The 15,724-nt window shown below is 42.5% G+C and overlaps 1 protein-coding gene across 3 annotated transcripts in view; it reads right to left on the minus strand.

The window, feature by feature from the left end:
• ncalda (neurocalcin delta a) overlaps positions 1-15,724 on the minus strand; it is a 62,619-nt gene that overhangs the window by 27,404 nt on the left and 19,491 nt on the right. The window contains exon 1 of one of the 3 annotated variants that reach the window (XM_005930178.3): positions 7,003-7,314. The exons of the other annotated variants lie outside the window; for them this stretch is intronic. The gene's annotated coding sequence lies outside the window, so the exon portion shown is untranslated. Of the gene's footprint in view, positions 1-7,002; positions 7,315-15,724 lie in introns of those variants that run through there. 3 annotated transcript variants of the gene reach the window in all.

The raw sequence follows: 15,724 nt of genomic DNA on the forward strand, positions 1-15,724 counted from the left end.
GTAAGCAACCACAAGTATGTAGCGTCTGGCCAGTGTTGTTCTGCTGGCAAAAGTTTACTTTCTTAATACTTCACTGTATGAGAGCTGAAACTCAAGGACAACAAATACATTCGTGGAAGGAATGCCAAGACTGCTAACCACACATTCAAGAAATATGGAAATATTTAACTTGCAAAGCCCCCATGGGGAACGCAGCAAATAAGACGATTAAAGATAGAAAAGTAAAGTTTCTTGTGCTTTCACATTGTTTTACACCCTGAAGATAATTTACAAAGTGTAAGCAGAAAGTAGGAGTGTGCAGTGTAGTGAAATGAACTCAGATAAACATTCTCAAGCACACACAGAAAACTTCTCAGTAAACCTAAGACGAGTATTATCCAGCGAGGAACTCCCATCTTTTGTGTCCCGCGTCTAGCATGACAGTGTGCGCGTGTGAATTCCATTCCGCGGCTAAAAATAGAACATCTGTTTCCCATAGTTCCTCCCCACCAACACACGGGAGCCTATAGACCACGGCCATCCTTCAAAAATGATCTGTGAGCGTAACCTTCTGTGGGACCTTTTAGCTGCAGGCGATCCTTCAGAGCCCTCTGCTCTCCTCTGGGGCTGGATTTCAGCTCAGTGACCTATGACCTCTTCATAAAGAAGCCCTTTGGAGAATGACAAAGAGCCTGACCGACCAGCTGTCCCTCTAAACCTCCATAATCACGTGTCTGTCAGCAAGCGCTCACTGAACATGTATATCACAGACACGAATGCATTCAAAAGGGAATGGGAGCTTAAAGTATCTGCACAAGCTGCTCTGGAGCACACTTTGTTTTTGGGATCAATTTATTACCGTTGCCATTCTCTTTTGTCCAACACATATAAACTGTCGCTCAAATAAAGCCTAAAAATAAATGTTAACACATTATATTCAAAGTGTTTTTGCTTTTTCAATTAAAAAATTGAAAATCCAAATTGAAGACTGTCACTCCAGAGCAACTCTCGAAGCCACGGTGAAGTAATTACGTCCATTAATAGACCTGTGGTCAAATATACTAACGTGTTGCACTAAAAAGTACTGTCGCTATTTACAGAGAGCGCAATCACAGAGTGTAAGTGGTGGGAAATCTGAGATTTTTGCGACTTAACTTGTTTCATATGTTTTTCTGGGAGTTCCTTTTTCACAGGACAAAATATAAACAGAAGAATATTTAGATCACGCGCACAAATTGATTTTTCTGTGCAGAAAAATTTATTTTTTGCATTTGATATTGAAATGAACTGTGAGTGCACCAGTGAGTGTTCAGAAAACAGGGCAGCCTTTGCAAATCACCCATAAAACTAACCACACCTACGAGCGCCATTATGGGATTCCACTAACGCGCTATTTTAGTCCGTTTAGGAAATCTGTCGTAAATGTCATAATTCTGACAGTCTTTGAAAATACACAGGTCCCAGTGCTAGAAGCCTCTATTCTCAGACAGCCAGGCATGTAATAATGTATCCCATCTGGTCAATTATTAAAGTTGTTCATCTTCCCTCAAGTGTTGCTGGAGTTCCTGCCTTGTGAATTCTTTCATCCTCTCCATGCACCTTGGAAGCAGGTGAAGTTGTGCCAGAAAATTTTTGCTGCGATTTTCCATCTGATCACAAAAGTCATACATAATCCAGTGTAACAGCACATTATTGCAGGGTTTTCACCTTATAATATAAAGCGCTTTGAGGAGACTCAGTTTGTGATTCAGTGCTACATAAATAAAACTGAATTAAATTGAATTAATAATGACATGAAAGGAAACGTGCTCTTGACAAGTAAAGACTAAATTCGACCTGTCTTTGCAACGACACTAACCAGAGTTTCCAGACAGACGTGCACCTTCTAAGTGCATGTACCAGCGGCAGCATAGACAGTGTTTGTTGGCAGTGACGGTGTAACAGTGAAGGTTAAAGAAAGCAATGTGCATCGATTGTGATGACAACAAAACACGGCTGTACGTAATGAATGTGCGACGCATCCATCTAGCTTGATGGCGCATTAACAGTCAATGAGCAGGAACGCTTCACCCAGAGCGAACTTCAAACTCAAACCACAACGCCTCGGCAGAGGAGTGTAATTGCCTCTTAAGTGGCCCGGTACTTTTTGTTTTGACCTTTGCGTTGAGTGCACGTAAAGTAGTGAAAAATGTCACAGCTGCCTAAGTGCAGTAATCAAAGCCACTGACATTTCCACACTCAAGTCAAACGTGTTTCTCGGCACCAGCTCCATCAGTAACACTGGGACACTACACACACACACACACACACACACACACACACACACACACACACACACACACACACAGAAACAAATAAATTCTGTCTGACTAAAAGTGCAACAGTGAATATCTATATTGTTATGCATATCTTTTAGATGTTAGCACTGATGCGAGTAGCACTCTTGCGTGTTTATATGAGTGGGCCCATACTTTCAAAGTGTTTCCACCTCAAATTAAAGCCACGTGCTACACAAAAGCAGAAATTATAGCATAACACTTTGTTTCTACGCCATTAAACAAACCATCAGCGGCGCTGCGTGTTTGCATGAGCAGCCCTTTATTGATTTTGTGGCATGTTCTCCTGTTTGCACACGACAACAAGGCAGTTTTGCTAACTTTCCAATGAACCCGGCATAGCGTGTCTTTACAGCACTACGTTCTACTTTTATTCTTGGGCTATAACAATTTTTCATGATAAAGTGATCAAAATAAATCCTTTTTTATCCCTAATTATCTTACTCTGAGCAATCCTCAGCATTTTAACTCTTGTCCCTTTAAGGCTACCATTACTCAAACCAGAAGGTTAAGCTAACGTTCTTCTCACGGGCTGTCCTCTGGCTTCACCTCGGCAATCAGAATATGCTACTCATAGGCACCATCTCCTCCACCTGCAGGTGCAGAGGTTCAAAACTCCAACCAAAAACCATCCTGTCTCATACTGATTGACAGTTTTAAAAAGAAAATCAGGTCCAGAACATCTGCAGGAACAAAGATACAGCAGGACATGTTTTGGTAAATGTTACACTTTTTGCCTGAATATGGTGGATAAAGTCTTTCAAATAACAACTGTATGTATATGCTTTGCTATCGTTGCATGACACAAAGGCACTGAAAGGCCGGATGATGTGAAGAACCTGTGCTGTCAGGAAATACCAAAGGTTACATATCTCCCTGTGTCATCACTCACAGCTGCTTTTATATGTACAAATTCAGCTTGCAGCACTTGCAGCTTTGCTATAAGCAACATGTGACAAGTCATTTAATCTCACATACAGCTTATATTGTTATATTCTGACTCCTCAGCACACTCTTTTATAAATTAAACAACCTTTGCTTTTAGCTTTAGCCTAGCTGAAAATTCGCTTTCATCAGTGCTCTGCTGACTAAAAAGTCCTCTGAGAATTGGCGTGAACAAATAAACATGATGCTGTTTAGCTACTGATGGGCTCAAAAAAAAAAAGAAAATGTAGCCACTGTTGTTTTGAGTTTTTCTCTAGTAAAGCAAGGAAAAGTGCTGATAACTTTCTTACATAACTAAGTGTTTAGAGCAGTCTAAAGCCTGAGCTTTTGCCTCACAGGGATTACGTGTACACACACTGACCTCATTATTTGACATTTTTACCATGGGTCATCCCATGTCAGCTCACCAAATGCTTCCAGCCTGCCTGTCTCTGATTTCCCGGAAGAAATTACAGGGTGACGATACAATTTTGAAGTTTCCACTGTTATTTTCCTCATAAAAATCTTTTTGTGATGAAGATGGGGTCATGTTGAAAGCATCAATTTTTGTGCTTCCATAGTTAAGGCTATACTGGATTAATGGTTCATACATAAGTTAGCCTAGTGCATGAGACACACATTATAGAATAGACTTTCTGTCACAATTATTAGACTACACATTCTGAGGCTGCAGAAGATATGATATCATTTATGATATAATATCATAAATTTTGGATATGTTGCTATCAGACACCAAATCTTCCTATAAAAGTCAAATAGAAATTGTTAGATGATGATGTCATTCTACTGGAACATTATAATAGACTCAAATATGCTAGTGCAGATTGTGCTATCTAACTTTCAAGCAAAATCAAGCGTTGAGAAATTTTATATTAAACTTTTATATACATATATATTTTTTTACATTCTTTTATATTGAAATGATCAGGCTGAAAATGTTTCTGAAAATGTAGGTAATTGATATGTTTGATGAACATCTGTTGTGTTGGGACCTTGAGAGGCACAGAAACAACATTCAAGCTCCAGATAGGAAGGGCCCAGCCAGACGGTGGATTCAAATCCAAGACTTTTAATACCTTTTTATACCATCTAAGAATATTTTTTATATTCAAACCTAAAGTGAGCACTGAATTAGTATTTGAAGTCTTGAAGACTTCTAGGTTGAACAAAGTAAGAGCAATCCAGACCGGAAAAACATCCAACTGCCTTCCTAAGTGTCTGTCTGTTCTCTTATCTCTGTATATTTCTCACTTAAATTACTTTTTTCTCTTTCTCCCTGCCTTTGGCCATAAATCAACAGTTACATAAACTGCCTTCAAGTTAGTTTCCACCAGTGCTAGATGAGACTCCCTTAAGTACAAAACAGGATGTTATAGAAGCCTGGCTCGTACAGTTCAGCTGAGCATGTGTGTAGCAGAATTAAACTTCTCCAGGTTTTTCGGCGGATGTGGGCATAAACACATCGCTCAAACGTCTCTGTGTGAGTGTGGGCTCGGTTGCTAGAACACGAGACGGGAGAAGGGTCGACTTTTTCCATGATATAACCGTATTAAATCAGCTGAGACCGAACATATAAATACACGCGAGCTTGGAGAGGCTACATTTGCGCTCACCTGGGTCCAGCAATAACGTTCTCATTCATGTGCACTGAACAGAAACAGAGCCAGTGATGTGCACACAACCAACTGCCAAACTCTACTCCTGTCACACACCTGAAACCACACACACGCTTGCATACACACTGTGTACGCTTGCAAACTCGCACTTTTACACAGGTGATGCAGCTGATGTTTGCACAGAGCTCTGAAGCTGCAGAGCAGATGAAGCACATCAGCAGCCTAAGAAATAAACAGCTTCAACTAATGATTATGATTATGCAATTCTCTAATATTGCACTGTTTGCTAAGGCATTGTTAGATTTAAAGCCAAAAAAGTGCATTTAGTATGCCTGGGTTCCTTAAAGTAGATCAGTATTTATCATTGGATGACATATTTTATGTATGATGGTAGAAAAAGAGCATTCCTGCCTCAGTTTTGGGGGCATTTGGCCCTTTTTGATTTAGAAACAGACGGAAAGCTGTTTTACAGTTTAGCTATCAGATGCAGTTAATCACTGTTTTCACGCAGCCACTCACACGGAACAATGAATAAAACTGCAATCTGGGCGTGAATTAGATTTTTCAGCTGTATACTGCTACCTTTCTCTGTATTTTAATATGTGTCTCCTCTCTGCAAACATGCTTTCATACTGCCAACATTCCCAGCCTGCTGAACAGATATGAAGACAGATATAATTTCTTTCTGTCCCTTGACTCATGCGGCCCATTTTGCAAAAAGGTGAGACCCTCAGGCTTACAGGACATTTGGGACTGCTTAACATGGAAGCTGCACTTAAAGTAGAGCAACGTATGCCTTCAACTGTAGCTTGCACAAATTATTACGTGGCAAAATTCATTCAATTTCAATGTTTTTGAGGTCAGTCTAGGAATAATCAGCTGATAATCCAGCTGAAAGGGGGCATAAAAAGGAGTGACTTATGTCTGTACTGTTTATTTGCCTAAACCGTCTTATCTAATAACATTCACAGATAACAAAATCTTTTTAAATGGACCATTTATGGTATTCTACAAAGACCACACTTTGAATGCAGTACACACACACACACACAATTAGGCGAGTGCTAATTTGTGCCCTAATATTCTGTACAGAGGCGGACATTTCATTAGATGACACTTTAGATACAGTGACAGAAACCGGTTACATGCTTTTGGCCGATCTCCACTTCATTCATTTGGGAGGAGGGAGGCACTGCTGAGGAAAGGATGAGAGGAAGAGATAAAGTCTCGCAGTTTAAGAGAAGCAGCGAGAGAGACAGAGGGAGGGAGGAGGACTGACGAGTGGATCCAAACCACTTGTTATCCGCATTTCCCCTTCTTTCCACCCTATTTGGGCTAAATACTAGCTGGCATGCTTTTGTGAGAGGCATGCAGGGAGGTGGGGGGTGTCTGGTGGTGAAAAGGGGAGCTTGTCAAGCTTGTCAAGAAAAGTCAGCAAAAAAAGAAGAAAGAAATAAACTCCTCTAGACAAAAAAAGCTCTTCTATCTTTCCATTATTGATTTGTTTAAAAAAAAACAACAACAACCATTTTTGTAGTGCATTTCTCTGAGGCTTTCCCATCCCCTCTGAGGGGGGCAGGTGGCAGCTGCTCTGCCCCCCACCACTTCCCCGCCTCTGACTCTCTGGCAGACAGAGTACGAAGCTCCAGCCCACACTACTGCCTGTAACATTAGTAAAGCTTTGAAGAAAAAGCCATGTGGAGCTCCACACACGGCCCCATGTAATGTTCACACTCTCCTTCCTTCTCTCTTCTATCTGTGCACTCACTTCCTGCAAGGGCTTCGAAAACAGATCCGCCTGTGTTTGCTGCAAAAGAAAGCAACTAGTCTTCAAGAGCCGACCCTGAGCGGGGATCTCCCTCGAAACCCTCCGACATCACCCGGCATTTCTGCACTTAATACATTCCGAAGTTTAGATTGAAAGGTGACAAAAAAAAGCACTCTTGACACACACACACACAGTGTCATTTGCCACTTCCCTTTTGCACGGGTACGTGTTTTAAGTACACGAAACGAAAGCCATCCTTGATCCAGCTTTAACTTCACTGCACACTGTTCCAGAAGCAACCGCTGGTTGATAAAGCACACAATACACACACACAAAAGAGAAAACACAGGAAGCTTACCTCACTTTGTAGCAATGTACAAGCTGTTCAGCAGTCCATCACCCAGCACTTTCTCTCTAGACTAACTTTGTGGCACTAGCAGCAGCAGCAGCAGCAGGAGGAGGAGGAGGAGGAGGAGGAGGAGAAGCAACAGGCGAGAATAAAAGAAAGCACCAGAGAAAACAAATATGAAGCAAGAACGAGAGAGAGGGGAGGGGGGGAGAACAGTCGAGAGGGGGTAGGAGGAGAAGAGTGCCTGAGAGAGTGAAGCAGAGCTGACGGTGACTGACTCCCAGACTCTCCTAGTCTGAGAAGGTTTATTCAAAGCCCACAAACTAATTGCTTCTCAGACTGCTTGCCTGCCTCCCAGGCCTGACGTCAGCAGTCACATGACCTTGCTGTGGTGTGGAGGGGAAATGAAAAGGGGAGGGCAGACAGCGAGTCACAGAGGGAGAAATAAAGAGACAGAGAAAAAGACACAGGGAGAGAGAGTGCGAGAAGGAGAAGCCGGTGTTGCCTTGGTAACAGGAATTCTGCACCACAATGATTTCAATAGGTCATCTGACACACAAATGCACGCACGCACACACACACACACACACACACGCACACACAGATTCTTAGTGTTAAAACACAGACTCACGATGAGCAGTTGGAGCGAAGGAAGAGGTAAGAGAGAAAAGGAGAAGTGGAATAAAAAAGTTTCTGTTTCTCCAAATCTTATTCAAAAATGTGTTACAAAAAAAAATCACCACTTCACCCGCCCGTACAGTGCCTGTCTGTAAAGCTCAAGTTCGAAACCTTCCATATATGTTGCGTTGGCTTCCAGAGGTAACTGTTCACTTGTTGTTTATGCTCAAACGTCTAACAATACTCAATTTCTGCAGGACCCCAGTGATCTATTCAAGACGTGACTACTAAAATAAGTGTGTGGGAGTGAATAAATTATTAATATACCCACATAAACTTACCAAGTTTCATTGATTTAGGGAAGAAGAGACAACAACAGCTGAGTTTCAGTTGTGTCTCTGTTTTAATGTCATTATACTGTAAAATTAAGCTGTAGATACAAAAAAAGGAGCAGTATGATTATACCTCCGTGTTTTATTGGAGACACTACATGGACTACAGTTAATGAGGCACATCAGCCTGATTCTTTCAGGTAGCAGCGTTTGGTTGAAATGTGCCACAAATGTCCTTTTACAGGAAATAACACACTGATACTCAAGTGGTTTTGAGGTGGAGACTTGCAGGAGAAAACTGATGCCACTCACACAAGAGGGGTTAATTTTGAATGTTTTAGTCAGCAGCTTGTTAACCAGACATAAGAGCAGGGAAATGGCTCTGTGCAGACATAACAAAATCCATGTGTAAACATGTGTACAGTTCAGTAATTTATGAGTGTGAATATGGAAGACAAAGGCTCTAGGACGGTTCTGGTCCCAGCAAAAAAAACCACAGACTTCATACAGGAGATGGATGTTACTTTGGGTCTGCCAAACTTAGACAAGGTGGAAGTGCCTTAAACCTGCTTTCTTTCTAATGGCCAACAGGAGGTGTATCTTCTGACTCCTGAAACTAGTCCCCCCATCCAAGGCACACGGCTGTTCAAAACATCTGCTTATAGGAGGCAGCCAATCAGAAGTGTTAAATTAAAGGGATCGCAAAGGGAGCTAAAACAGCTTGTTTCAGAAAATGAATGGTCTGAGGGGGTGAAACAAAGCCGTGTACACGATAAATTTGGATTGTTTTGAATTTACTGTAGTTGACAAATACAAATTTACAGCTAGAATCAAGAAATGACCTAAATAGGACATTTCTGACATAGTGAAGCAGGCTAACAGATTTCACAGATAACAAATCATTACACGATATAAAGAAAGACAAGAACATCCCATTGATATACTTTGGCATGAACTTAAAGGCTTTCTTTCTAAAAACTGCATTTTGTATTTACTTAAGTTATCTTTGACTAATATTAAAATTGTTTGAGGTGTCAAATGTACAAAACAAAGTTATCATGAAGGGGGCAAATACTTTTTGCAGCACTGTAGGTGCAAGTATGTTTTTCTTTTTGTACTAGCAATTGTAGCATTAGCATTACATACTCATTTGTTGAAGGGTCATTACACTACCATTTCCAAAATGTTGTTTGCATTGTATTAAGTGTAACTGGGCCAGAGCCCAGTACGAGACAGCGAGACAAAAAAATGGCCAAAGAACCTCCTTGTCCCCCCTCCCTCCCTACACTCATCCAGTCTGTGAGTATGAACAGCTTTGGCATGATAACATCATTTGAATAGCATCTGCTGGCCAGTTGAAAGGAGTGCATTGGGGCCCAGAACAGGGTGGGGATGTGTGGAGGGTGGGGGTGAGGTCAGCCAAGAGAAAAGCACCCTCGGGTTGAACTACTGTGAATAAGGTTATGTATGAATGAGTCAGAGGCACAGAGAAAGAGACTAAAGAAAGAAAAACAGGGTGAAGAGAAGCTACAGAGTGCAAGGAAAAGTCATTCGGAGAGAGAATTTCGAGTCTGCCAGGCTGGTAAAGTGACTGAAAGACATATTAGACTAAAGTCTGAGTCCTGGGATTAGTGGGCTGGCTGATGATGCCTTAAGGTGAATGCAAAGTCTTTCAGAATATGATTTGGCAAAGGAGGTGGGAGAAAATGGTATTTATTATAACCGCTGACGGATGATGATGACTGCTGTGAAGTATTTTTTAACGCAGGAGATAAATAAACATGCTGCAGTAAAATTGTATCATCCAGGATGAAAAATGCATACAGAACCATATAACAGAGTGGCCACTCGAAGCTCGCACTAAAACTAATCAATCCTCAAAAATCTGGATTTCAAATCCAATCAGCATAACACATGGCTTGGGTCTCTATAGCGAAAATAGCCCATCGAAATAACTGGATTATGGGCGTGTGTTATAGGCATCATATGAGTCTGTCCTGTTGTCCGTATTCACAATGTTGTGAAAACTTTTAAAGCATGTTTAAAATAATTACCTAAAAATAATATTGTGCAATTAACAAGAACCTGCGTCCAAGCTCGGGACAATTTGCAGAGATGTGGTGACATAAAACCACATGGATGAGTCTGGGTTTGGCAGTTGCCAGGAGAATGGTACTTAGTTTGACCGCACTGTGACAAGTTTGGTGGCGGGGGATTATGGTGTGGTGTTGTATAGTTGTAGTCGGGCCCCTTAGTTCCAGTGAAAGAAACTCTTAATGCTTCTTAATGCATACCAAGACATTTTGAACACATTCATGCGCTTAACTTTGTGCGAATAGTGTGGAGATGGCCCCTTCCTGTTCTAACATGACTACGCACTATTGCACAAAGCAAGCCCCATAAAGACATGGATGAGCAAGTCTGGTGTGGAAGAACTTGACAGGCCCAAACAGAGTCCTGACCTCAACCTGGTAGAACACCTTTGGGATGAATAAGGGTAGAGACTCCGAGCCAGGCCTCTTGTCCAACATTGGTGTCTGACCTCATAAATGTGCTTCTGGAAGAATGGTCATATATTCCCATAAGCACACTTGTGGAAAGTCTTTCACGTGTTGTTGAAGCTGTTACAGCTGCAAAGGGTGGGCCGAAATCACATTAAACCCTATGGATTAAGAATGCCATTGCACTTGAGTTCATATGTGTGTGAGGCACATGAGCCAACACTTTTGGCTATATAGTGTATCTATTGTGCTGTATATAGCGCTGTGGAAACACTTTATGTACATATTTCCATAAAACAGATGCATTACTGTAGACCACCTGGTGTGGCTGCTTTCGAAGCAGAACTTCTACATGCATGCAACCAGTTTCTGGGTATTTGTGTTTGTGCGTGTGGTGTGTATGTTGTGTGTGGATAACAGGCACTAGAGAGAATTCCTTCCTCCTGAAGACTCAGGAAGCAACAGCCTGGGCGGAAGAGAAAACAACAACTCTTTCCAAGGCAAACCCTTCAGAAGTTCTTCCTCTGGAAACGGAAACAGTCCCTGAACACTGTGTCAGTGTTTCAAACACATTTCTAAATAACTCCATTACTGTTTAACTTGAGTTTCTAAAATCAGCTGAAGGCATTAAAATAAACTAAGGTTAGAAACAATGAAAGTTCCTGAATTGGCAAATCAATCAAAACAAGCCGTGCATGAATGCATTCTTATGAGTGGGTTGAAGTTTTGGTGATATTAATATCAGCAGCTGGGCTGGAGGTATTACATAACAACAGCTTATAAAATGGATAATCAGCAGGTCAGCTGAGGAAGGCCCATGACTGTCAACAAGGTTTTGAGTTGTACTGGGGCATTAGTGTTTGATTACGCACTATATTACAGGTCTATTTCTGTGCTACCAATAACAGAGAGAACATTGATTATTGCAGAAAAATCTGTCAGTGCACTTGGTGTCCTGAACATTTGATGTGGTGTGAAATCATTTTAAAACAAAGTTTATAACAAAGGACAACAAAACAGTAAATTTTATTCTGACTGTGGTACTATTTCTGCACTAACCTTTACAGTGAGAAATTGCGATTAAAGCTTGGGATGCACGCAATGTGAGTAGTAGCGATCCAATAGCATAAAGACAGAGACCTATGGCTGCAAAATGGCCCATTTTATAATTAAAATATACCAGTAATATTAATAAAAGCATTAGAGAGCGTTTAGCAAGAAGGTTCCGGGACACTCTGCAATCTAGCTGGCAGTTAAGAACATTATCTACTAACCATATATAACAATGGGCTGGCATTGAGGACAGGGTGTAAACCCTGTCAAACAGAACTTGGAGCAGAAAAAAAATGAAAAGATTTTGCTTGATAAGAATTACTTTCACATATCCTGATATGAACTTTGCCCTTGTTTAAAATTAACATTCAATATTATGATCTCACATGTGTACGACATGAAATAAGGAAAATATTATTGTTTTCTTTTAGGATTTCTTGTGAAATTCTAGCATAGGGGTAAATAAATGCTGATTTCTCATGAACTGTTGCTCCATCCTTATCAAGAACTGCTTGGAACAGCATGAAGCATTTCTGTCACTGCACGTCAGATACTGTTAATTGGGATTACAGATAATGTGGCATTGCACAATTGCAAGTCTTGCATTTCTGTGCAAGTTCCAACTGCAACACACACGTATGGGAATCAGCAGAAACCTGGCTGGCAGAGAGGGAAGTGAAATCATCTCCCACACACCATATGGTTATGAATGTAACAATGCACTGTCCTAAGAGGAGACAGAAGACATCCACATGCCCACCACCAACCATATAAATGTGCAGTCATGCAGAAAATCCCATTGGGAAAAATAACCTGTAAAAAAACGAAAAGAAACCCGCAAGGAGGTCACTTGACTGCAAATCCTCCTTCACCCTATAGCAGTTGGAGTCAGGGAGTCTGGCATATAAAGTATATACACAAAGCTGTTCTTATAGCTTTCCATTATTGCCATACGTTCAATTCACAAATCTCACTACACTCAGTAGAACCACTAATCAAAAGCAAATCTCTTCCTTGTGTGTTATGCAACTGCAACACAAGGGGAGGGCAGACTGATGCGCCTCGCTGAACAGGCTAATCCAACATATCACACTGTTTGCCAAAGCACATGACGACAGCATCTCAGAGGTCTGTGTAGTGCAACAAAACACATACGGTAATGCATATTCATTTAATATAAAACATCAGTTGAAGGAGAAAATGATTTGTGCACAAAGTTAAAAAGAACTTAAAAGAGATAAAACATAAATACATGTCTCTGAGATTGATTAGCTGCAACATTGAAATGATTCATCGCATTAAAGCTGTTATTTCTTTTGCAGACGTTGTTTATATGATGACAGGTATCGGACTGGGAGCAGACCCTACATGTGGACACTGACAGTCAGACAGTAGAACACAGTGAACAAGTGAGTACATACAGATGATAACACACAGTAAAAAGGCAAACTGGGAATAGAGCAGTGTCACTAGGCAACAAATGAAAGTAGTTATAGCCATGCTAGCTGCTGTGTGAGCCTGCGTTTGGGCACAATTCAGCTAAACTGTAACATTAACATTACTATGAGGAGCTGGGTGTTAAGAACAACATGTCACCCTTTCATTTGTAATTTCCACGAATGAGACATTGGGAGCAATAGACGTTTCAACAAATTGTTGTCAGAGTGGCTATAAATGTATCAGGAAATGTAGACAGAAAAATGTTACAATTAATAGGTCTAATTTTGCTCATTTCAGATGTCACTAAGTAATAAACTACTACAAATACACAAACGTATTAACTAATTTAGGCTAATCAAGTAAATAAATGGGTGGTATCACATGGAAATACTGTATCAGTAATCACAGCCAGAGTAAGGTTATAATTCTCTTTTCTTTCCATTCTGTAGAAACTATGAAAATATGGCAACCAACCAAATGAGAACTGAAACGTTCAACAGCTTAAACTGCATGTCAATCATTCATCTGATCCAATAGACAACAGTGAGAGTACTAATTAAAGAGAGATAATATGATTTTATCATCTTTGGTCAGTTGCAGATTTGGCACAGTTCCCTGTGGTCTGCATGGAAGACATCGACTTGTCTGCAAACACTAGCCAACCATTTGCTAAGCAGTTGCGAAACTGTTTGATGGAAACTAGAAACTGAGAGAGCTGGGCTTCAAACTAAAAGTTGTGCAATACCACTGAAACCAACATCTTTTAACATCTGCAACTTTTACTTTGAAGGTGAACTGTCTCCGTTTCTGGTTTACACTGCACTTTCTCAAGTTTCCACTTGGTTAGCAATCTGCAAGCAACCATAGAAATTCATCCAGTTATAGCCAGCAACTATTCGCAAACTGGTCCGAGAATACGTATCTGTAACAAACCCACAGCAGACCCGGGTGCATGTTCATGCTTTCAAGCATCTCTTTATTAGAACTCAAGGTTGCCATTCACAACACACATAGAGCTGCAGCTCTGCCGCTGCCAGCTCAACATAACACACAACCAACAACAACAAACACAGGACCCAGTACAATATTTAAGTTGGCGTGGCATCATTGTGGATGCCGTGCAGGTGCGTCCGCCTTCAGGCGGATCCACAAGGAGGCACGAACCCCCCGCCAGCATGCCGCCCTCAGACTCAGCCGGCTGTCGCAAGCCTCGCCCTCCGGCCGAGCGGGCTCCCCTGGCACGGGGACCTCGGGCTTACCCTCCTCTACCGCTCCTGGCTGGAGCAACCCCTCACCCGGTACCTGAGCCCCGTCAGGCGTGGACCCTCACGTGCCTCCCCGACCACCGGCAGGTGCGGATCCTCGCGCATCTCCTTCACAAGGAGACATGAACCCCCGCGCAGCTCCTCCTCTTTCTCCTCCTCTTCACCCGGCAGGCACGGACCCTCACGCTCCGCCTCCTCCTCCAGCGACGGCTTGGCAGGTTCCCACCATGCTCTCTGTGAGCTGACCTCCGGCTCTGGCTGAGCAGGTGGGTGAGCTGTTGGTGAACCCAGTGGTTGCTCCGTGGCCCTCCTACGGGTAGCAGGAACAGGCGCAGGCCCCGGCCGGGTACAAGCCGCTCCCACCCGAGGAGTGGGGATGGGTGCGGTGGCAGGCTGTGTCCTGGCTGGTCGCAACCTGGTGGCCGGCACGGGCGCCGGAACGTTTCGGACGTCGGCCACTCCCATGCATTCGAGGGATGCCGGTGGGGGTGGCGGCGATGTCGGCCAGTACTGGATCTGAGCCGCCAGACTCGCGCTAACCAGGTCCTCCAGTTCTTCCTGCTGGCACCGCAACGCCACCACCTGCTTCTGCTGTGTGGCCACCATCTCGGCCACCATTTGGGTCAGCTCCTTTCCCGGCTGGCCCAGTTGCACGTTCATGCTTTCAAGCATCTCTTTATTACAACTCAAGGTTGCCGTTCACGACACACATAGAGCTGCAGCTCTGCCGCTGCCAGCTCAACATAACAAACAACCAATAACAACAAACACAGGACCCAGTACAATATTTAAATCAGCAGGGCATGATTGTGGATGCCGTGCAGGAAGTCATGCCCCGCCACAGTATCTTTCCCTAGTGACTGGAGGTTGCCAATCAGCTTCCTGCCCCAAGTGACTAAAGCCTAACTAGAGCACTTGTGGCTCCTAGAGTTTCCAGAAGTTGAATGGGAGGCAGACCCTTCAGCTATGGGGCTCCCCTGCAGTGGAACTAGCTCTTGTGTTCACACGACAGACTCTAATTTGAGCTGAAGCAGAAAAATGACTGTACTTCTCTCCTCATATTCATTAATCATATTAATTGTGTATGAGTCAAATGTGTCTATATTTCCTCACAGTCCAGAGAGATGAGAAGATTGTTACTTACAGAATGGATTTATTTAATTCTATTTATAGCTAAAGAGGTGGGCTGTGAAGAAATGGGAAATTTTCAGTGAAAGAAAGGTTTGTTATACAATCGGCAAAGTGTCTCAAGAGTTACTCAATAGCATTACAACCCACTCTTTCCTAAATGATTCAGAAGGCTGAAGACAAGACTGATGACCAGTCTGTCCCATCCCATTGTTTTTTATGGCAGATGGCAGGCTGGATGCAGAGAAAGGATTAAGCAGAGCCCACTGTCTCAGTCTCTCTCTTATCAGAACACAGCAGGTTGGGAGCCAGAAGCAAGAAAAAGCAACATCACCACCTCCCCTATGAGTCACTCACTGGTCCCCTGCTCACTATTACTTAGAGCCAGCACGAA

This window comes from Haplochromis burtoni, unplaced genomic scaffold, assembly GCF_018398535.1.
Source record: "Haplochromis burtoni strain Fernald_Lab_line unplaced genomic scaffold, NCSU_Asbu1 Contig_130, whole genome shotgun sequence".
NCBI classification, from domain to species: domain Eukaryota; kingdom Metazoa; phylum Chordata; class Actinopteri; order Cichliformes; family Cichlidae; genus Haplochromis; species Haplochromis burtoni.